Source organism: Salmo salar, chromosome ssa10 (assembly GCF_905237065.1).
Source record: "Salmo salar chromosome ssa10, Ssal_v3.1, whole genome shotgun sequence".
In the NCBI taxonomy this organism is placed as follows: Eukaryota; Metazoa; Chordata; class Actinopteri; order Salmoniformes; family Salmonidae; genus Salmo; species Salmo salar.
The window spans coordinates 16774251-16793595 of NC_059451.1; the positions used below are offsets into that span (position 1 = coordinate 16774251).

At 46.1% G+C, this 19345-nt stretch overlaps 1 long non-coding RNA gene across 1 annotated transcript; it reads right to left on the reverse strand.

Moving 5' to 3' along the window:
• Positions 1–2383: 2383 nt before the first annotated feature.
• Positions 2384–8369, reverse strand: LOC106613632 (uncharacterized). Its single transcript, XR_001330530.2, has 3 exons — positions 8296–8369; positions 8073–8210; positions 2384–3259 (listed from the first exon to the last, which is right to left on the reverse strand). It is a non-coding gene; the product is annotated as an uncharacterized lncRNA (long non-coding RNA).
• Positions 8370–19345: the final 10976 nt, after the last annotated feature.

The following is a 19345-nucleotide window of genomic DNA, read 5'->3' on the forward strand; positions in this document are numbered from 1 at the left end:
ACCATAGGATTAACCCCAAGGATAGCAGGTAATGGAATTTACATTGCAGAATGTTGCCCTTTACTATTATAACCCTCTGGGCTCACGTCAAATAGAACACACTAAATGAGGATGTGAACCCCTATAGGCACGAGCACTACATCTAATGAAATAGAATCGGTTCATACAATTTTCTCTTGTGACCTCATTTTTCGATAAAATATCCCATATGGAGACCTAGAGGGCCTGTTACATTTCAGACAGAATGACATTACTGGTGACAGCCACTGGTTGCCACAGCCTACAGCAGCAATATAATAGTTGATTTGTAGCTTCCCCAGGATGACATGCAGAGAGAACACTATCTCCTTTATAAGATGGTTACTGTGCATTCAGTAGACCTTAGTGTACTGTACAGTAAGTAAAGATAATTCACAGATGTAAAATATACTCCATAATATTGTATCCTTGAGCTGATCACTTTCACTAGCTGCAAGTGCTGCAGGGTCTAACTAAACATTTTACAGCCAGCACTAGGTGGCAGTAGCTGTGGCCGTGTGTGATTTCAGGACTCTTTAAATCAGCCAGGAAGAGAGGGAAACTCCTACTTGTATTGATGAGGAAGTGAGTCAGTTGTAATTAAGATAACTCACGTTTTATTTACTATTTTAATGCATCTAATGTGTCTTTGTCAGCTAAATTGCCACATCAGATGTGGTCGACTTCGATACTTCCAACAAAGATATTGATTAACCGTGAGGGTGGGCAACCTTTGCCAGTCAGGCATGAGCATTAGTTAGCTAGCTAGCTAATGCGTTGTAGATGACTGGTCCTCTGCAAATCAAGCATGATGTTTGCTCATATTAACGTAAGACCTCTGCTGAGAGTGTATGTTGTCTCTGGGAGATATCATACAGCAAACCAGGGAGAAAAGCATAGATCATGATATAATTTGTGGCTGGAGTTGCAGAGGTGAGAATATCCAATGGCAAATTGATGCAGTGAAATACATAAATATATACAAAAGTATGTGGACACCCCTTCAAATTAGTGGATTCAGCTAGTTCAGCCACACCCGTTGCTGACAGGTGTATAAAATTGAGCACACAGCCATATAATCTCAATAGACAAACATTGGCAGTAGAATGACCTTACTGAAGAGCTCAGTGACTTTCAACATGGAACCATCATAGGATGCTACCTTTCCAACTAGTCAATTTGTAAAGTTTCAGCCCTGTTAGAGCTGCCCTGGTCAACTGTAAGTGCTGTTAAAGTGGAAACATCTAGGAGCAACAATGGCTAAGTGATAGACCACACAAGCTTACAGAACAGGACAGCCGAGTGCTGAAGAACGCAGCACGTAAAAATTGGCTGTCCTCGGTTGCAACACTCACTACCGAGTTCCAAACTGGAAGCAATGTCAGCACAAGAACTGTTTGTCGGGAGCTTCATGAAATGGGCTTCCATGACCAAGCAGCCGTACACAAGCCTAAGATCACCATGCGCAATGGTAAGTGTCGGCTGGAGTGGTGTAAAGGTTGCCGCCATTGGAGTCTGGAGCAGTGGAAACGCGTTCTCTAGAGTGATGAATCACGCTTCACCATCTGGCAGTCTTGACGGACGAATCTGGGGTTGGCAGATGCCAGGAGAATGCTATCTGCACAAATGCATAGTGCCAACTGTTAGGTTTGGCAGAGGAGGAATAATGGTCTGGGGCTGTTTTGCATGGTTTGGGCTAGGCCCCTTAGTTCCAGTGAAGGGAAATCTTAATGCTACAGCATACAATGACACTCCAGACAATTCTGTGCTTCCAACTTTGTGGCAACAATTTGGGGAAGGCCCTTTCCTGGTTCAGCATGTCAATGCTTCCGTGCACAAAGCGAGGTCCTTACAGAAATGGTTTGTTGAGATCGGTGTGAAAGAACTTGATTGGCCTGCACAGAGCACTGACCTCAACCCCATCGAACACCTTTGGGATGATTTGGAACGCCGACTGCGAGCCAGGCCTAATCGCCCAGCATCAGTGTCCAACCTCACTAATGCTGTTGTGGCTGGATGGAAGCAAGTTGTGACTTTCCTTGTCTGTCAGTGTTTTGGTACTTGTTTTGTGTTTTGTTTGTAGACCCAGGAAGAGTAGCTACTGCCTCGGCAAAAGCTAATGGGGATCCAAATAAAGAAATTAAAACCAAGAGGACTGCATTCAAATATAATTACAGTAGGCTCTATAGGCCTATTTCAATCATATTGAAATACCTTTCATGTTCAATAAATTGAGTTATATTTTGCTACTTGTAGGCTACTGTCTAATTTGTCTCAATATATTTCATGATGTGTAGTCTTACATGTGCGCAATGTAAAAAAAAAAAAAAAAGAAAGTTATTTTTTGAATTTTTATTGGGTAAGCATTAAAATAAGCCGCCTCAATATTTGCAGCCGTAGGTGCCTTACCGGGAAAAAAAAACAGGCTTCTGGTAAACAGTTGTGGCAAACCTTTTCTCAATTTGTTGTAAATTTGCAGCAAACTCATATTTTCACATGCAAATGAGTTTTGTGGCAAACTGTTGTGGTAAATTTGCGGCAAGCTCATATTTTCACATGTAAATGAGTTTTTTTGGCAAACTGTTGCGGTAAATTTGCGGCAACGTGTGAACTACTGCCAAACAATTCTGGTAAACTTGTGGTGAACATTCTACTGTTTGATGCAAATTTGTCGCAAACTAACAATCAATATGCAAATCAGATCATGTTTGTGGTTAATGTGTGTTAACAACATTGAAATGTTTTATCTACATAAACCAAATCACATATGACTTTAAATGAACTTCTCAGAGAAAAAACCAAACACAAAATGTTTAAATATATTAAACACGTATTCAATGTCTTAACAAATAAAATAAATCCAAGATAACTTGAAATCATCATCATGGTAAGGAAGAAAAGAGCAAAGACTGGATATTTCCCAAATAAATGGTCTAATCTTTATGAAGCTACACCATTTTACATGAAAGAAATGTGAACAATATGGGGATGTTGACCTTAGGATGTTTAAAGGGACAACTACAGAGTTATTTACATGAGACGAGTGATAACTGAGCAGTAGATTTCAACCAAGTTTAAAAGATAACTAACAGTGACCAGGTCGCCAGGTGCACGGCGTTTCCTCCGACACATTGGTGTGGCTGGCTTCCGGGTTTGATGTGCATTGTGTCAAGAAGCAGTGTGGCTTGGTTGGGTTGTGTTTCGGAGGACGCATGGCTCTCGACCTTCGCCTCTCCCGAGTCTGTATGGGAGTTGCAAGCGATGAGACAAGACTGTAACTACTACCACCAATTGGATACAACTGATATATATATATATACATTTTTTTTTAAAGATACATACATTTTTTTTTAAAGATAACTAACAAATGTGAAATAATTCAAACAAAAACTCAATGAAACCCAGTTCAGAACTAGTGCCGAAACAATCAGAAAACACACAACAAAATGTGGATACTGATAACATTTTGGGTCATTTCGATAACCCAGCACTGGGTCAAGATTGGCAAAACACAGCATTGGGTTAATTCAACCCAGTTGGGTATTTTTTTCTGTAATCCTTGGGTTATTTTCAGTGTAATCCTAATTTCAATTTTTCTTATATATTTTTGATTTCTCTACCATCCCACCCTCTTCCTTTTCCTACACACAATCAAGATACAATGTTGAATTTCAAATAATTAATTTGTATTGCCTGAATTTCAGAACATACAACACGTCAGAGCATTGTACATAGAAATTAAAACATGTATAGCAAATTGAAACAAAGCCCTATTGGCCTAGTATGTTATTTCATAAGATAGGATTGATTATTAAAATTCATTTATATTATTTCATGAACCAAACAGTCCAAACATCAGACTAAAGCCTCAGCTGAACATGATGTGCAAAGCATGCGTGCATGAGACAGTCTGTCTTAAGTGGTACCGGGGCCTCCCACTCCTTTCTATTCTGCTTAGAGCCAATTTGCGCTGTTCTGTTCTGTGAGTAGTACACAGCATTGTATGAGATCTTCAGTTTCTTTGCAATTTCTCACATGGAATAGCCTTCATTTCTCAGAACAAGAATAGACTGACGAGTTTCAGAAGAAAGTCTTTGTTTCTGGCCATTTTGAGCCTGTAATCAAACCCACAAATGCTGATGCTCTAGATACTCAACTAGTCTAAAGAAGGTCTGTTTTATTGCTTCTTTAATCAGAACAACAGTTTTCAGCTATGCTAACATAATTGCAAAAGGGTTTTCTAATGATCAATTAGGCTTTTAAAATGATAAACTTGGGTTAGCTAACACAACGTGCCATTGGAACACAGGAGTGATGTTTACTGATAATGGGCCTATGTACACATATGTAGATATTCCATAAAAAATCTGCCGTTTCCAGCTACAATAGTAATTTACAACATTAACAATATCTTCACTGTATTTCTGATTAATTTGATGTTATTTTAATGAACAAAAAAAATGTGCTTTTCTTTCAAAAATCATAGTCGCACACCTCATGTAGCCTAGCCCATAGGCCTATATGTTTTGTATCACAACTAAAGTTGCAAAATAACTTCTTAAAATTAAGCACATTAATCCACTTTATACGGGGTTTAGAGACTAACTGGCATCCATAAGTAGCGCATGAGTTTCAAGTTTGGGGACGATAATTCTCACCGTAAAAAATGCACCTTTTATAATAAAAGCATTACATGCATAATTGCATTTGGTGTCACTTTTGATAATGGTGTTTTCCTGCTAATGGAACATTTGCGCTTATAGCCTACTGCCATTTGTGCATTGCTGCACTAATAATTTGAAGAAATAGTTTAGCAACATTTTAAGCTAAATGTTCTGATCTGTTGCGTCAGCCACATTGCGTAAAAAAGTTGAATGCTAGTGGTTGTATTAATTTGGGATCTATTGCATCCCACAACTGTCCCAGACTGTTTGGAATATTTATTTCTCGTACAGAATAGAATAGGTCGACTTTTGTACAATGGGGGATCGTAGATTGATATAGGCTAGTGCTTCTGCTGTTTGTTAGGCCTACTCATCTTGTTGGCTGTCGAAAGTAAATGTGGACAGTTCTTCCAATATCTTCAATATCCACCTAGGTATTGCATAAGGACGCGCATAGTCTTCACTTGTAGCCTGTGAGAAAGATCCGATTACGTGATGGAGAGCCATGTGAGTGAGTGGCAGCACTCAGGGAGAAGGGCATAACGCAGCAATCCGGGCCAGGAGCACAACGGCCAATGGCCGCAAAAGGCATGGATTTTCTTTAGGGTGGATTATAGTGACAAAGGGGATGCAGTCGGGAAATTCGAGGCATTATCAAGTGCTTGTCAAATTGTGAATGAGAGACTAATGAAGTGTGTACAGCCTGGCAAAAAAACAAAGCTGAGCTCATGCCTTTCTAGCAACTTTTTTCAAATCATCATTGGAGTCACATCATGCAGCCTTACAGTGTATTAAATATCAAAACATATAGCCCAACGTTTGTAGAACAGCTAACGTTACATTAATAACTCTAAATTAAGCAAATAGAATTAGCTATTTATGTGTTAACCTCTCAACACAGAATAGCTGCATGTGCGCACTCCCTCAAATCCTTTGGAGAAAATATTTATATTGTATTCTTCATACTATAAAATAATGCCATGGGATTATGAGCAAATCTTGTCTGCTAAAATAACTAATGTAGCCCACAGCCATTTGGCAAAGCCAGATCAGGACAACTCAGAGTATGCTATTCTGTTCTTCTGAAATAGACTACATTTTTCTCATATCATGCTTCTTTAGACCGGTCTAAAATAAATAATGGATTTATTGGGAAGGTGTAGGCTATACTACATGGATTTATTACTTTTTAAAATGTAGATGTTCCAAAAGGTCTGCATCAGTGGCTTGTAGTGTGTGTGGAAGCCAGGAGATGCTAAATGTGTTTATGTTAATTAACGGTAAATTACTGTGAGTCTGACAGTTACTGTATTTGCTTGACAATCACCGGCTGACGAAATTTCGTGACAACCACAGCCCTAGGCACGCCTTTTTCTTCATTCACAATTGGTGATTACATAATTATGCATCGTTTGCCTCCCCCCGCTCATCAACTCATCCATTCTCCCCATCATACTTTACTTCATTTATTTAATATGTTTTATGTATAAAATAATTTTTTGGTTAGGTTCAGTTTCAAGGCAATTATTGAGGTGATTATCAACTGGGCACAGCACAATCCACTGTTTCGAAAAGGAGTGGAGCAGGCCCTACTGTCAGGAGAAAGAGGGGCAAATGTGGATAACCATAAAAAAATGTACCTCATTAAACTGGTTATAACTCCAGTTTGTGATATTAAGATTCGAACAATGGCAGTGTGTCATAGACTTATTTAGGAAAAGTTAAGGACGGAGGGGGTGATGACTTTAAAAATGACAGAGCAATAAAAACGTTCAATTCATGAGCAGTCAAAATGACTGCTTTAGCAGTTCTAGTGTTAAGAGCACATTAATATTGCAATATGAAAGGAAAGGGGATATCTTATCAGTTGCACAACTCAATGCATTCAACCAAAATGTGTCTTCTGCATTGAACCCAACCCGTCTGAATCAGGGAGACACTCATGGCTCATCCATCGATTGATCTATTAATTCACAGGAACACAAACACTTATTCCTGTCACTTGTCGCACTACATACAAGACAAGATACTTATCCAGAAACTGTGGGTTTGCACAACCAAAGAATTTCTGCTCAGACTGTCAGAAACCGTCTCAGGGAAGCTCATCTGCGTGCTCATTGTTCTCACCAGGGTCTTGACCTGACTGCATATCGACTTCGTAGCCAACTTCAGTGGGCAAATGCTCCCCTTCAATGGCCACTGGCATGCAGGATAAGTGTGCTCATCACAGATGAATCCTGGTTTCAACTGTACTGGGCAGATGGCAGATAGTGTGTATGACGTCGTGTGGTGCCCCATGGTGGCGGTTGGGGTTATGGTATGGGCAGGCATAAGCTACGGACAACAAACACAATTGCATTTTATCGATGGCAATTTGAATGCACAGAGATACCGTGACGAGATCCTGAGACACATTGTCGTGCCCTTTATCCGCCGCCAACACCTCATGTTTCAGCATGATAATGCATGGCCCCATGTCGCAAGGATCTGTACACAATTCTTCCACGGCCTGCATACTCACCAGACATGTCACCCATTGAGCATGTTTGGGATGCTCTGGATCGACGTGTACGACAGCGTATTCCAATTGCTGCCAATATCCAGCAACTTTACACAGCCATTAAAGAGGAATGTGACAAGGAGGCCACAAACAACAGCCTCATCAAAACATTCCACAGGCCACAATCAACAGCCTGATCAACTCTATGTGAAGATATCTCGCTGCATGAGGCAAATGGTTGTCACACCAAATACTGACTTGTTTTCTGATCCACGCCCCTACCTAAGTTATCTGTGACCAACAGATGCATATCTGTATCTCCAGTCATGTGAAATCCATAAATTAGGGACAAATGCATTTTTTTTTAATTGACTGATTTCCTTATATGAACTGTAACTCTGTAAAATCTTTGAAATTGTTGCCGTTGCGTTTATATTTTTGTTTTTGCCATTTACACATCAATATAAACACCCAATCGCTGTTTGATGCCTACATCTTCCATTCATTTGGGCCTGAGGCTCATAGGTTCATTTACACAACAATGTATTGGAGTGTGCAGTTATGCATAACATATTTTGGAATGCTGGTCTTTTGATTCAAGGTTTACAAATGGTATCATCTAATTTCCCTATCAATCTCTCTATGCCAATCCACTATTTAAATGTACAGGCTGCAAGTCAATGAAGGACTTTCTGGTCTTTTGGAATCTGGGTCGGAATGTCTTCCTGCCAATCTTGTACACTGGTGTTGAGAGGACTACTGGCAGAAGTCTTAAAGCGATGTCACCTTGTGTATCTGGAGAGAAGATGTTTAGGGAATAACTTGATTGTTTCAGACTAAAAATGAATGATCGTCTGAGGCACCACCAGCAGGGTGACTTCAAACTATACCTGCACTTCCTAGACAAGATCTTGGGCCTTGTTCTCTCGGCTGGCGAGGCAAAGTTTTTTGTCCTTGAAGACCGCGATCCAATTCACAGTGAGTTTCCCCGAGCAGTCTGGGTGTAAAATGGAGAAGTCCTGTGCAATCTCAAATAAAGCAGACAAACAATTACTTTTCCAATGCAGTTAATTGTTATTTTAGCTAACACCTAACTCTCGAAGTCCCCCTAACCTCATTCTGGAATGGCTCTTTGATGTTGTCGGCATAATGAAGGGGGCTGTGCTTACTGCTTGGCTCTCCTCTGTCTTTCTCACTCAAACACCCACACACAGAGCCACACTCAGCCTCCGAGCACCACCCCCTTCTATTATAATGTTTGGATTTTCAAATCCAAACAATGAGAGGTCTGAGACGTCTCAACCTCTGAGGAAAAAAAAACATTTGAGAGAACCAATCAAACCCTGTCTCACAATCTAGGAGTGAATATTGCATTAACAAACAGCCTCCTTTCCAGACAGGTGAGGTCAGCCCTCTCACATTTGACTCTGTTGTGAGCACAAAGTACTCAGTTAATTATTTTTAACAATCAGTTTTCAAAATACACAACCAATCTTTCAACATATACCTAGCAAGACCCGGCTACTGCTCAAGCTTGGTGTGTCCAGGGTCCTATGTATTAATATATGGGTCCTGAGGACCTCCTTTTGTGTATAAAAAAAGGTGGCGTTAACAGAATACTGAAGTTTAAGTTATTTTTATTGTCCCAATTGGGAAATGTGTTGTGCAGTCATGGTTCAACAATTGAATCCTACAGACGAAGAACCATATATGTGACATAAAAAAAAAAAGAGAGAGATATACATGAAAAATCATTATTGGACACCCTTTTTCTATAGTGAACCGGTTTCACAAGCTTTCCACGCGCTAATTAACAATCATTTTAAAAGATAGGCTCTCGTGGAATAACCGTTTATGTGCACCACTCAGAATGGACGGACAAGCGTACAACTTTTCTGCTGCTGATGAAAATCGCCGAAATGTGGGAAAAAAACGTAAAACAAAACTAAAAGAATGGAAAGACAGGCAAAGGAAGATCTTACGGGATGCGGGAAAACCCTATACAAATCGTAAGGGTCAAGAAATGCGGAAGAACCGTATATCAAACAATCAAACAATAGCTAGCTATAGAGTACAGTAACTAACATGTATGTTCTGGGTTGTCTAATTTGTAACTATAGAGAAAACATATTAGCTAAAGTTCGTCGGCTACTAATTTATACATTATCGTTACAAATGTTATTGCTAGATTCTAGAAGAAACATAGCTAGGTACTTTTTCTCCATCCACCGGATGATTCGACATGGCTACAGTAGCTAGCTAGTTATATGTAACGTTACACTGTATCCTGCAGGGAAGAGCGTGTTCCACGACGTGCAGAAAGGATTGTGGAAAGTTGACTGATGAGCGCAAGCTGCATCTGTTCAACAGTTTCTACACTGTCCCATACGAGAAACAACAAGCGTTGATTCTCTCCGGCTTAGAACAGGTTAGAAATAAGACAAAACGCCTATTATTATAATAGCTATATTGAACACTTGCATAGTTTAACTTTGACAGTAATGATACGTACATGAACTCTAAAAGTGCAGTGTTACACAATGGTGCAATACAAAGTCATTTTGTGTATAGGTTGGGAGTGTGTGAAAGATGGAGGTCCTGATCAAGCAATACCCTGAATGTGCTACAGTATTGTAATGACCTGACTAGATCATGAAGGAACAATTGTCCAGACAGAGGATGGAGTTCACGAATGGACGGTTTATTAACCCAACTTAACACAGGCTACTGTTTGGCCGTAGCCCACGCCAAATAAATGAAAGGTACATTACAAAACGAACCGTGACCTTCTCTTGTGAAGCCCAGACGTAAGAGAGAGAACAATGGCTTAACATGGTCTTAACTTCCAATGCTCCATCCCCCTGCCCAACCCCCCTTCACGCCACTCCGCCAACCACCAGGCTGCCCGGTATCCGAACATTCCAGGCAATCCCGTGATTGGCAGATAGCAGGTTGATTGGCATGACCCCGCGAACACTGGTAAGTATGACACAACCCACTAATAGCCTAACACATAACCCACAGCTGTCTGTGCGGGTTGCTACACAGCCCCCCCACCACAAAGTCCCTCGTCCCCGAGGGAACAAACAAAGTCTCTGAAGCGACCCGGAGGTCTCCTTTGCCTGCGTGGCCGTGATGGTCACAGAGTGTCCAGATGTGAAACAGGGGGCTCCATCCGTGGCAGGGAGCTGCCCCTCTGGGACCCAGGGGATGAAGGAAGGGATATGGGGGACAAGGAAGCGGGAACGGGGAATACAGTCCGTGGCACCGGGGAACCACGCGGTGACACAGGGAGGGAGACAGGGGGAGTGGGCCGTCTGGAGCCTTGTCGACGGCCCCTGGGGGTGGGTGCCTGGAGAATGTCCTTGCCAGAGAGGGGAATTGTGGGGGTCCCTGCGGTTTGGGGAGAAGCGGCCCCTCTGTATGGGGCTAACCTGTCCCGGTGCAGTGCCACCTTTCTCCCCCTGGAAGGAAGCTGCACCCGGTACACAACCTCCCCTACCCTCTCCAGGATGCTGCAGGGCCCCACCCAGTGACTGTCCAACTTGGGGCATCTGCCTTTTTTCCTTAGGGGGCTGTAGACCCAGACCAGCTCCCCAGCCACAAAGTGCCTTCCTCGGGTGTGCACGTCATAGTTCCTCTTCTGCCTCACACCTGCATTCACCAGCTGCTCTCTGGCGAAGTTGTGGGCTGTCTCCAGGCGGTCCTGGAGTCTCCGGGCATACTCCGGCCCCGGGGGAACATGAGGGCTATCCAGGGGACGACCAAACGCCATCTCCGCAGGGGTGCGGATCTCTCTCCCCAGCATGAGGAGGGCAGGCGTGCAGGAGGTGGAGTCTTGGACAGCGGAACGGCATGCCATGAGGACCATAGGCAGGTGCTTGTCCCAGTCACGCTGGTGTTTGGCAGAGACGATGGCCAGCTGCTGTCCAAGCGTTTTGTTGAAGCGCTCCACAAGGCCATCACTTTGAGGATGGAGAGGAGTAGTGCGGGTCTTGTGCATACCCAGCCTCTCACACATGGTGGCGAACACACGGGACTCAAAGTTTCTGCCTTGGTCGCTGTGGATGGACACCGCAGCTCCAAACCTGCTGAACATCCCCGCTGTCAGGGCGTCGACGATGGTCTCTGCCTCCTGGTCAGGCAGAGCATAGGCCTCAGGCCATTTTGTGAAATAGTCCATAGCTGTGAGCACCCAGCGGTTTCCACTGTCTGTGGTGGGGAACAGCCCAACTACATCCACTCCCACCCTCTCCATGGGAGCCCCCACTGGGAACTGTTGGAGCTGAGCATGAGAGCGGCCTGGGGGGCCCTTTCTCGCTGTGCAGTTGTCTCAGCGGCGGCAAAAGTCCTCCACATCCCTCTTGTGCTGCCCCCAGTAAAAGCCCTGACGGAGGCGGCGGAGTGTTTTTGTGACCCCAAAGTGTCCAGTCCCCACCCCCCCATGAGTACTCTGGAGCACCGCCTCCCGCAGTGCTTTTGGGACCACCACCTGCCACCTCTCCTCTCCCGTAGCTGACTCCTTCCATGCCCGCTGTAGCACGCCATCAGCCAGCCGCAGTCTCTCAAACTTTGACCACAACCCTTTGGTCGCGAGTGAGAGCGCTGTCACCTCTTCCCATGGTGGCCTCACTTGTGCCTCTACCCACTGTAGCACTGGCTGTAGGTCTGTGTCCCGTCCCTGCTGCTGCCCCCATTCAGCCACGTCGACAGTCTGCAGCTCACTGCAGACAGGGCCGCTCACCCGACACACTGTGGCACAGACCCCCTCCTCTGCACTCAGCGCTCTCTCCCGTCCCTCTCTCTGTTCACAGTGGCGGCAGCCATCCGCAGTACAGGGCCGACGGGACATGGCGTCGGCGTTGGAGTGGCGTGCCACCTGCCCCTCTGGTTCTCTGAACGACATGAGCCACTGGAGAGCAGAGTGGTCAGTCCTCACAGTAAATGGCAGGCCACCCAGGTAGTACTTGAAGTGTTTGATGGAAGCCACAACAGCCAAGAGCTCCCGCCGGGTGACACAGTAGCGGCGCTCATGTTTGTTAAATGTTCTGCTGAAGTACGCCACCACTCTCTCCCCCTCTGGCCCCACCTGGGCCAGCACCCCACCCATGCCCACATTGCTCGCGTCTGTGTCCAGGATAAAGGGCAAGGTGAGGTCAGGGGGGGCGAGCACAGGGGCCTCGATCAGTGCACATTTGAGGGTGTTGAAGGCCTCCTCACACTCCCCTGTCCAAGTGAAGGCCTTGTCCTTCGGCAGCAGGCGGTTCAGGGGAGCAGCGACGCTTGAGAAGCCCCGTACAAACCTCCTGTAGTACGAGGCCAGGCCCAGGAAGCTCTTCAGCTGACGCTGGTCGGTGGGGGTGGGCCAGTCCCCACCTTATCCTCCATGGTGCTGATCCCCTCCTTCCCCACTCGGTGGCCCAGGAAGGACACCTCTCTCCTCATGAAGTGGCACTTCTCGGGGTGGAGCTTCAGACCTGCAGCAGCCACCCGCTCCAGCACACTCCGTAGCGCCACCAGAGCTGACTGGAAGGAGCTGCCATGGGCCAGGATGTCATCGAGGTATACCAGACACTGCTGTCGGGGGATGCCATCCAGCACCCTGTCCATCAAACGCTCAAAAGTAGCTGGAGCGTTGCACAGGCCGAAGCACAGGACCTTGAACTGCCAGTGTCCTCTGTTAGTGGAGAACGCAGTTTTGGCTCTGGCCTCTGGGGAGAGGGGCACCTGCCAGTAGCCACTGCGGAGGTCTAGTGAGGAGAACCAGGAGGACCCCCTAACCAGGTCCAGCGACTCATCGATACGTGGTATGGGGTATGAGTCCTTCCTGGTTACCTCATTCAGCCGCCTGTAGTCCGCACAGAACCTCAGCTTGCCCCCCTTCTTAGGAACCATGACAACCGGCGCCGCCCAGGGGCTGTCTGAGGGCTCGATGAAGTCTGCCCGCTGCATCTCCAACACAGCCTTGTCTGCCGCCTCCTGGCGTGCCAGCGGGATACGGCGGGGACGCATCTTGATGGGTCGAGCATCACCTGTGTCGATCTCATGCTGCACCAGATGAGTCTGACCCACCTCTCCCTCACTCAGCGCAAAGCTGTCTCTGAATTAAACAGCAACTGCCACAACCGTTCCTGCTGCTCAGGGTCAAGACCAACACAGTTCCTCCCCCATATCTCCCTCACTGCAGACAGTGTCCTCTCCTCTCCCATCTGGGGTAGCTGGGCTGGGGGGGTGCGGCCCGGGCTCACGGAGGGCTGTGTCGTGGGGGTAGCTGGGGGAATGTAACACACAGCCGTAGGTGACAGGGGGGCTGGGGAAAAGTCACACACAGATGTGGAGGAGGGGGGGCAGCCATGAGTCTCTGCTGCTTTAACTGTTGGAGTAAAGGGTTTGTTGGGTTGAGTGTATGTGATATTAGGGGGGGCCATGATGACTGCAGGCCCTCCCTGGAAGCTCAGTGTGCCCCCATTTAGGTCTAACTGGCAGCCTGTGCTCCTAAGAAAGTCCAACCCCAGGATACAAGGGTCCTGCACAGCCGCCACCCACACGGGATGACGCACAGTCCTGCCCCCTACTGTCAGAGTCATTATTCCCTTCCCTTTCATGGGTGCCAGCTCACCTGTGACTGTGCGGAGCTGCACAGTTGTGGGCTCACACTGAATCCAACCTGGTACAATATCTGGCCTCACCAGGGTTACTGTGGACCCAGTGTCCACCAGGGCAGAGCAGGGCACCCCCTCCACAGTGACAGGGACATGACAAAAGTCCCCAACACAGGTCCGGCCCACCACGACAACAGGCTCCGTCCGCTTGCCCACGTCTGCTTCTGGGGGAAGTGGAGCCTTGCTTCCCCGTCTGGGCCGGTGGGCTCCTCCTGAAGAAGATGGTGGTGGTTGGGATAGAAAGCCAGGGGTCCGCACTACCCGGTCAATGCGGACCCCGAGCCGTTTCCCTGAGCTCCGGGGAACTTGGGGCAATCTCGACGCAGATGGCCTGTCTGGCCACAACCCCAGCAGACCCGGGGACACCGGCGCGTGTTTCGTTCCACCTGTAGCAACACAGCACGAATGAGTTCTGTCATATCAGCCACGCATGCAGGCTTTTCCGGCTCTGGGCTGCTCTGCCCCCCAGCTCTCCCAGAGGGTCTGCCTCCCTGCGCCCCCACCAAAGACCCAGCTGAAGCCCCAGCCCACACCAGCTCCCTCTCCAAGGCTATCTGCAATGACTCAGGATGAGCCAGCTGGGTCTGTATGCGCAGCTCCGTAGGAGAAAGCGCCTGTATGAACTGGTCCCGTGCTAGCTCGCTCTGCACGTAGGGGGGCATGTGAGCATATGCCCGCCGAGAGAGGCTCTCAATGTCATTAGCTAGCACCCGTAGAGGCTCTCCAGGCTGCCTACGTCTATTACTCAGTTCGGAGCGCAGCAGCCCGGGCTGTACACACTGTCCATAGCGCCTCCTCAGTGCTCCCACTAAGGCACCATAATCGCGTCTGTCCCCGGGGCTAATCAATAACAAACAGGCCAGAGCATCATCCGTCAGGCATAAAGCCAACTGCAGTGCCCTATCTTCATTCGACCACCCCCTAAAATGAGCTAACAGTTCAAACTGAGCATGAAAAGCTTCCCAATCCGCCTTACCGGAATACTTTGGGGTCTTAACGGATACGGACGCAGCCGGGGGCTGGGAGCCGCCATGTTTGTTTACATTCCGAGCCCCAGATTCCTCGTCCCGCCGCGTCGACGTCACCCCTTCGGTCCGCCCACCAGAATCCGCGCGAAACACGTTAGACGAAGCACGCATGCCCGCTTCAGCCGCCATCACTCTAACGTCCTCCCTCAAGCGGCCTCTGGGATCCGACGCCCTGGCGATCTCCTCAGCCAGATCCTCCGACGTCCATGCACACGCACCTCCTTGGCCATAACCGTCCCCTACCTCCACCGTCACTTTTGGATTCCCTTGAAGCATTTTCAACCCCGTTCTCACCCACGATAGCTAGCCACCGACGTCAGCTAGCTGGCTAACTTCTATACACGTTTTTACTTCTGACACCAGTGTAATGACCTGACTAGATCATGAAGGAACAATTGTCCAGACAGAGGATGGAGTTCACGAATGGACGGTTTATTAACCCAACTTAACACAGGCTACTGTTTGGCCGTAGCCCACGCCAAATAAATGAAAGGTACATTACAAAACGAACCGTGACCTTCTCTTGTGAAGCCCAGACGTAAGAGAGAGAACAATGGCTAAACCCGGTCTTAACTTCCAATGCTCCATCCCCCTGCCCAACCCCCCTTCACGCCACTCCGCCAACCACCAGGCTGCCCGGTATCCGAACATTCCAGGCAGATAGCAGGTTGATTGGCATGACCCCGCGAACACTGGTAAGTACGACACAACCCACTAATAGCCTAACACATAACCCACAACTGTCTGTGCGGGTCGCTACAGTATATTAAATTCTGAATTTATCATTGTCAATTTGTATTGCAGCATGAGGTGAAACGGAGACGTAAACCTGAGGATACAAAGGAGAACAAACGACGGAAACAAACCTTCAAATACCATGTTTCAGCAAGCAGGCCAGAGATTGAATGTGTGCAAGGGCACTTTCATTAAGTTATTTACATGAAGGGCATCTGTACTTGAAAGTACTTAAAACATCATATCAGGTGTTAAAAAAGGACATCTTACAAGTGACATGCAAAATGTCACATATACTGTTCTTCCACAAACTGAAATCATCACTGGAGATATACTGTTCTTCCACATTCTAAAAATTAAAACGGCAATAAAAAAAGTATTTTTTGAAATAACAAAAAAATATCAATTGTTGTTGGAAGATATGAGTATGGTGAATTATTTGTCAACCATAAAACACCTAATGTGGTACACACAATTATATAAAAATAATTGATTATCTTAAAATTGAAAAATTGTCACATATATGGTTCTTCGTCTGTAGGATTCAATTAAAAACAGTGAAAACCATACAAGATCGATAAAAAGGAGCAAACATTGTGCAAAAGTGCAGCAATAAATAGACATTTCATTTCATGTGCAGATTCAGAAAGTTTATGACCTGTGGGATAAAAGAGTTCTTGTATTGATGTTGCTATTGAGTTTGGAAAGTCTAAAACAACGATCTGTGTAAGTCTGATGTTCTTTAATTTCAGGCTTAGGGTTGGGCGATTTGGCCCAAATATCATTTCAACCTATTAAACCAGTGTTAAATTTTTTTAAAATAAACAACCAAAGTGAGTGTTGATAAGTATTTCCTAGGTGACCCTAGGATTAGCATTAGCGGCTAACAACATTTAGGCCCAACTTGCTGAGAAAATAAACTAGCTGCATGGGGAGAGCGGAGAGAGATGACTCAAGTAGCAAAGTAAACTATAAAAATGTATGTTACACACAGCGTATCACATTTAACAAACCAAATATTCAAATACCATTATAGAACGTAAAGTAAAAACCCAAACCGCATTAACACCGGTATATCGTAAAATATATGGTATTTTTTTTAACCTTTATTTAACTAGGCAAGTCAGTTAACAACAAATTATTATTTTCAATGACGGCCTAGGAACAGTGGGTTGTTCAGGGGCAGAACAACAGATTTTTATCTTGTCAGCTCAGGGATTCGATCTTGCAACCTTTCGGTTACTAGTCTAACGCTCTAACCACTAGGCTACCTGCCACCCCGGTATACCGCCCAGCCCTATGAATCAGGCTATAGTGGAGTCATCCAAAAGCAAGAGCGTTTCCTGGTCTATCTCATCCACTGCAAAATAGAAAGGGGATACCTAGTCAGTTGCACAACTGAATGCATTCAACCAAAATGTGTCTTCCACATTTCACCCAACCCCTTTGAATCAGAGGAGCGGAGGGCTGCCTTTATCGACATTCACGTCTTCCGGGCATCTGTGGAGCAGTTGTTGTTGGGGGTTAACTGCTTTTTCCACCTTGCTGACTTTAACCGCTACACTTAACCGCTCGGGAGGAGATTTTAAGGGATAGTTTCACCCATATTTCTACAATAAATTACATACTTTGAGGGGCGAAGGGTTCATAAGAAAGGTCAAATAGTTGAGCAAAGGAGTGAGGAAAGAGCAAAAGTAATAGGGGCGGCAGTAGCTTCGAGGTTAGAAAGGGAGACCAATAACCGTCGGGTTATCGGTTCAAACCCCAAGCTGCCTGCGGGGAAATCTGCAGGGAGTGATCCAGAGGGTAACCAGCTATAACTATTGTTCTCTCCTGCAAGTTTGTATAACTGTACATGCATGGGCTTGGTCTCACGAGTACAAGGTGTTGACGTAGGCAGTTACATCACTAGGGGTTGACTGCAAGCATATTAAAGCAACTTGGACCTAATTTTATTTTGCAGAACTTACTCGGAAACATGCGTGCTATGTTTCCGTTGTCAACTTCTGTCTGCAATTGCATTAATAATTCCTTTCCCAAGATGGCGTAGCAGTTCAGACGTCCTTTGTCTTCCTCTTGTCGTGTCCCGTGTGTATGTATATATATGTATATGTATATATATATATATATATATATATATATATACCGCTCAAAAAAATAAAGGGAACACTTAAACAACACATCCTAGATCTGAATGAAAGAAATAATCTTATTAAATACTTTTTTCTTTACATAGTTGAATGTGCTGACAACAAAATCACACAAAAATAATCAATGGAAATCCAATTTATCAACCCATGGAGGTCTGGATTTGGAGTCACACTCAAAATTAAAGTGGAAAACCACACTACAGGCTGATCCAACTTTGATGTAATGTCCTTAAAACAAGTCAAAATCAGGCTCAGTAGTGTGTGTGGCCTCCACGTGCCTGTATGACCTCCCTACAACGCCTGGGCATGCTCCTGATGAGGTGGCGGATGGTCTCCTGAGGGATCTCCTCCCAGACCTGGACTAAAGCATCCGCCAACTCCTGGACAGTCTGTGGTGCAACGTGGCGTTGGTGGATGGAGCGAGACATGATGTCCCAGATGTGCTCAATTGGATTCAGGTCTGGGGAACGGGCGGGCCAGTCCATAGCATCAATGCCTTCCTCTTGCAGGAACTGCTGACACACTCCAGCCACATGAGGTCTAGCATTGTCTTGCATTAGGAGGAACCCAGGGCCAACCGCACCAGCATATGGTCTCACAAGGGGTCTGAGGATCTCATCTCGGTACCTAATGGCAGTCAGGCTACCTCTGGCAAGCACATGGAGGGCTGTGCGGCCCCCCAAAGAAATGCCATCGTTAAGAAACAATACTGTGCTGCCGTTTTCATTGACCTGGCCAAAGCTTTCGACTCTGTCAATCACCACATCCTCATCGGCAGACTCAATAGCCTTGGTTTCTCTAATGATTGCATTGCCTGGTTCACCAACTACTTCTCTGATAGAGTTCAGTGTGTCAAATCGGAGGGCCTGTTGTCCGAACCTCTGGCAGTCTCTATGGGGGTGCCACAGGGTTCAATTCTTGGGCCAACTCTTTTCTCTGTATACATCAATGATGTCGCTCTCACTGCTGGTGAGTCTCTGATCCACCTCTGCGCAGACGACACCATTCTGTATACTTCTGGCCCTTCTTTGGACACTGTGTTAACAACCCTCCAGACGAGCTTCAATGCCATACAACTCTCCTTCCGTGGCCTCCAACTGCTCCTAAATACAAGTAAAACTAAATGCATGCTCTTCAACCGATCGCTGCCTGCACCTGCCCGCCCGTCCAGCATCACTACTCTGGACGGTTCTGACTTAGAATATGCGGACAACTACAAATACCTAGGTGTCTGGTTAGACTGTAAACTTTCCTTCCAGACTCACATCAAACATCTCCAATCCAAAGTTAAATCAAGAATTGGCTTCCTATTTCGCAAACATGAGTGAAGGATGCTTTGGCGATGTCATTTACAAAATAGCCTCCAATACCCTACTCAACAAACTGGATGCAGTCTATCACAGTGCCATCCGTTTTGTCACCAAAGCCCCATATACTACCCACCACTGCGACCTGTACGCTCTCATTGGCTGGCCTTCGCTTCATAATCGTCGCCAAACCCACTGGCTCCAGGTCATCTACAAGACCCTGCTAGGACCCCCTTATCTCCGCTCACTGGTCACCATAGCAGCACCCACCCGTAGCACGC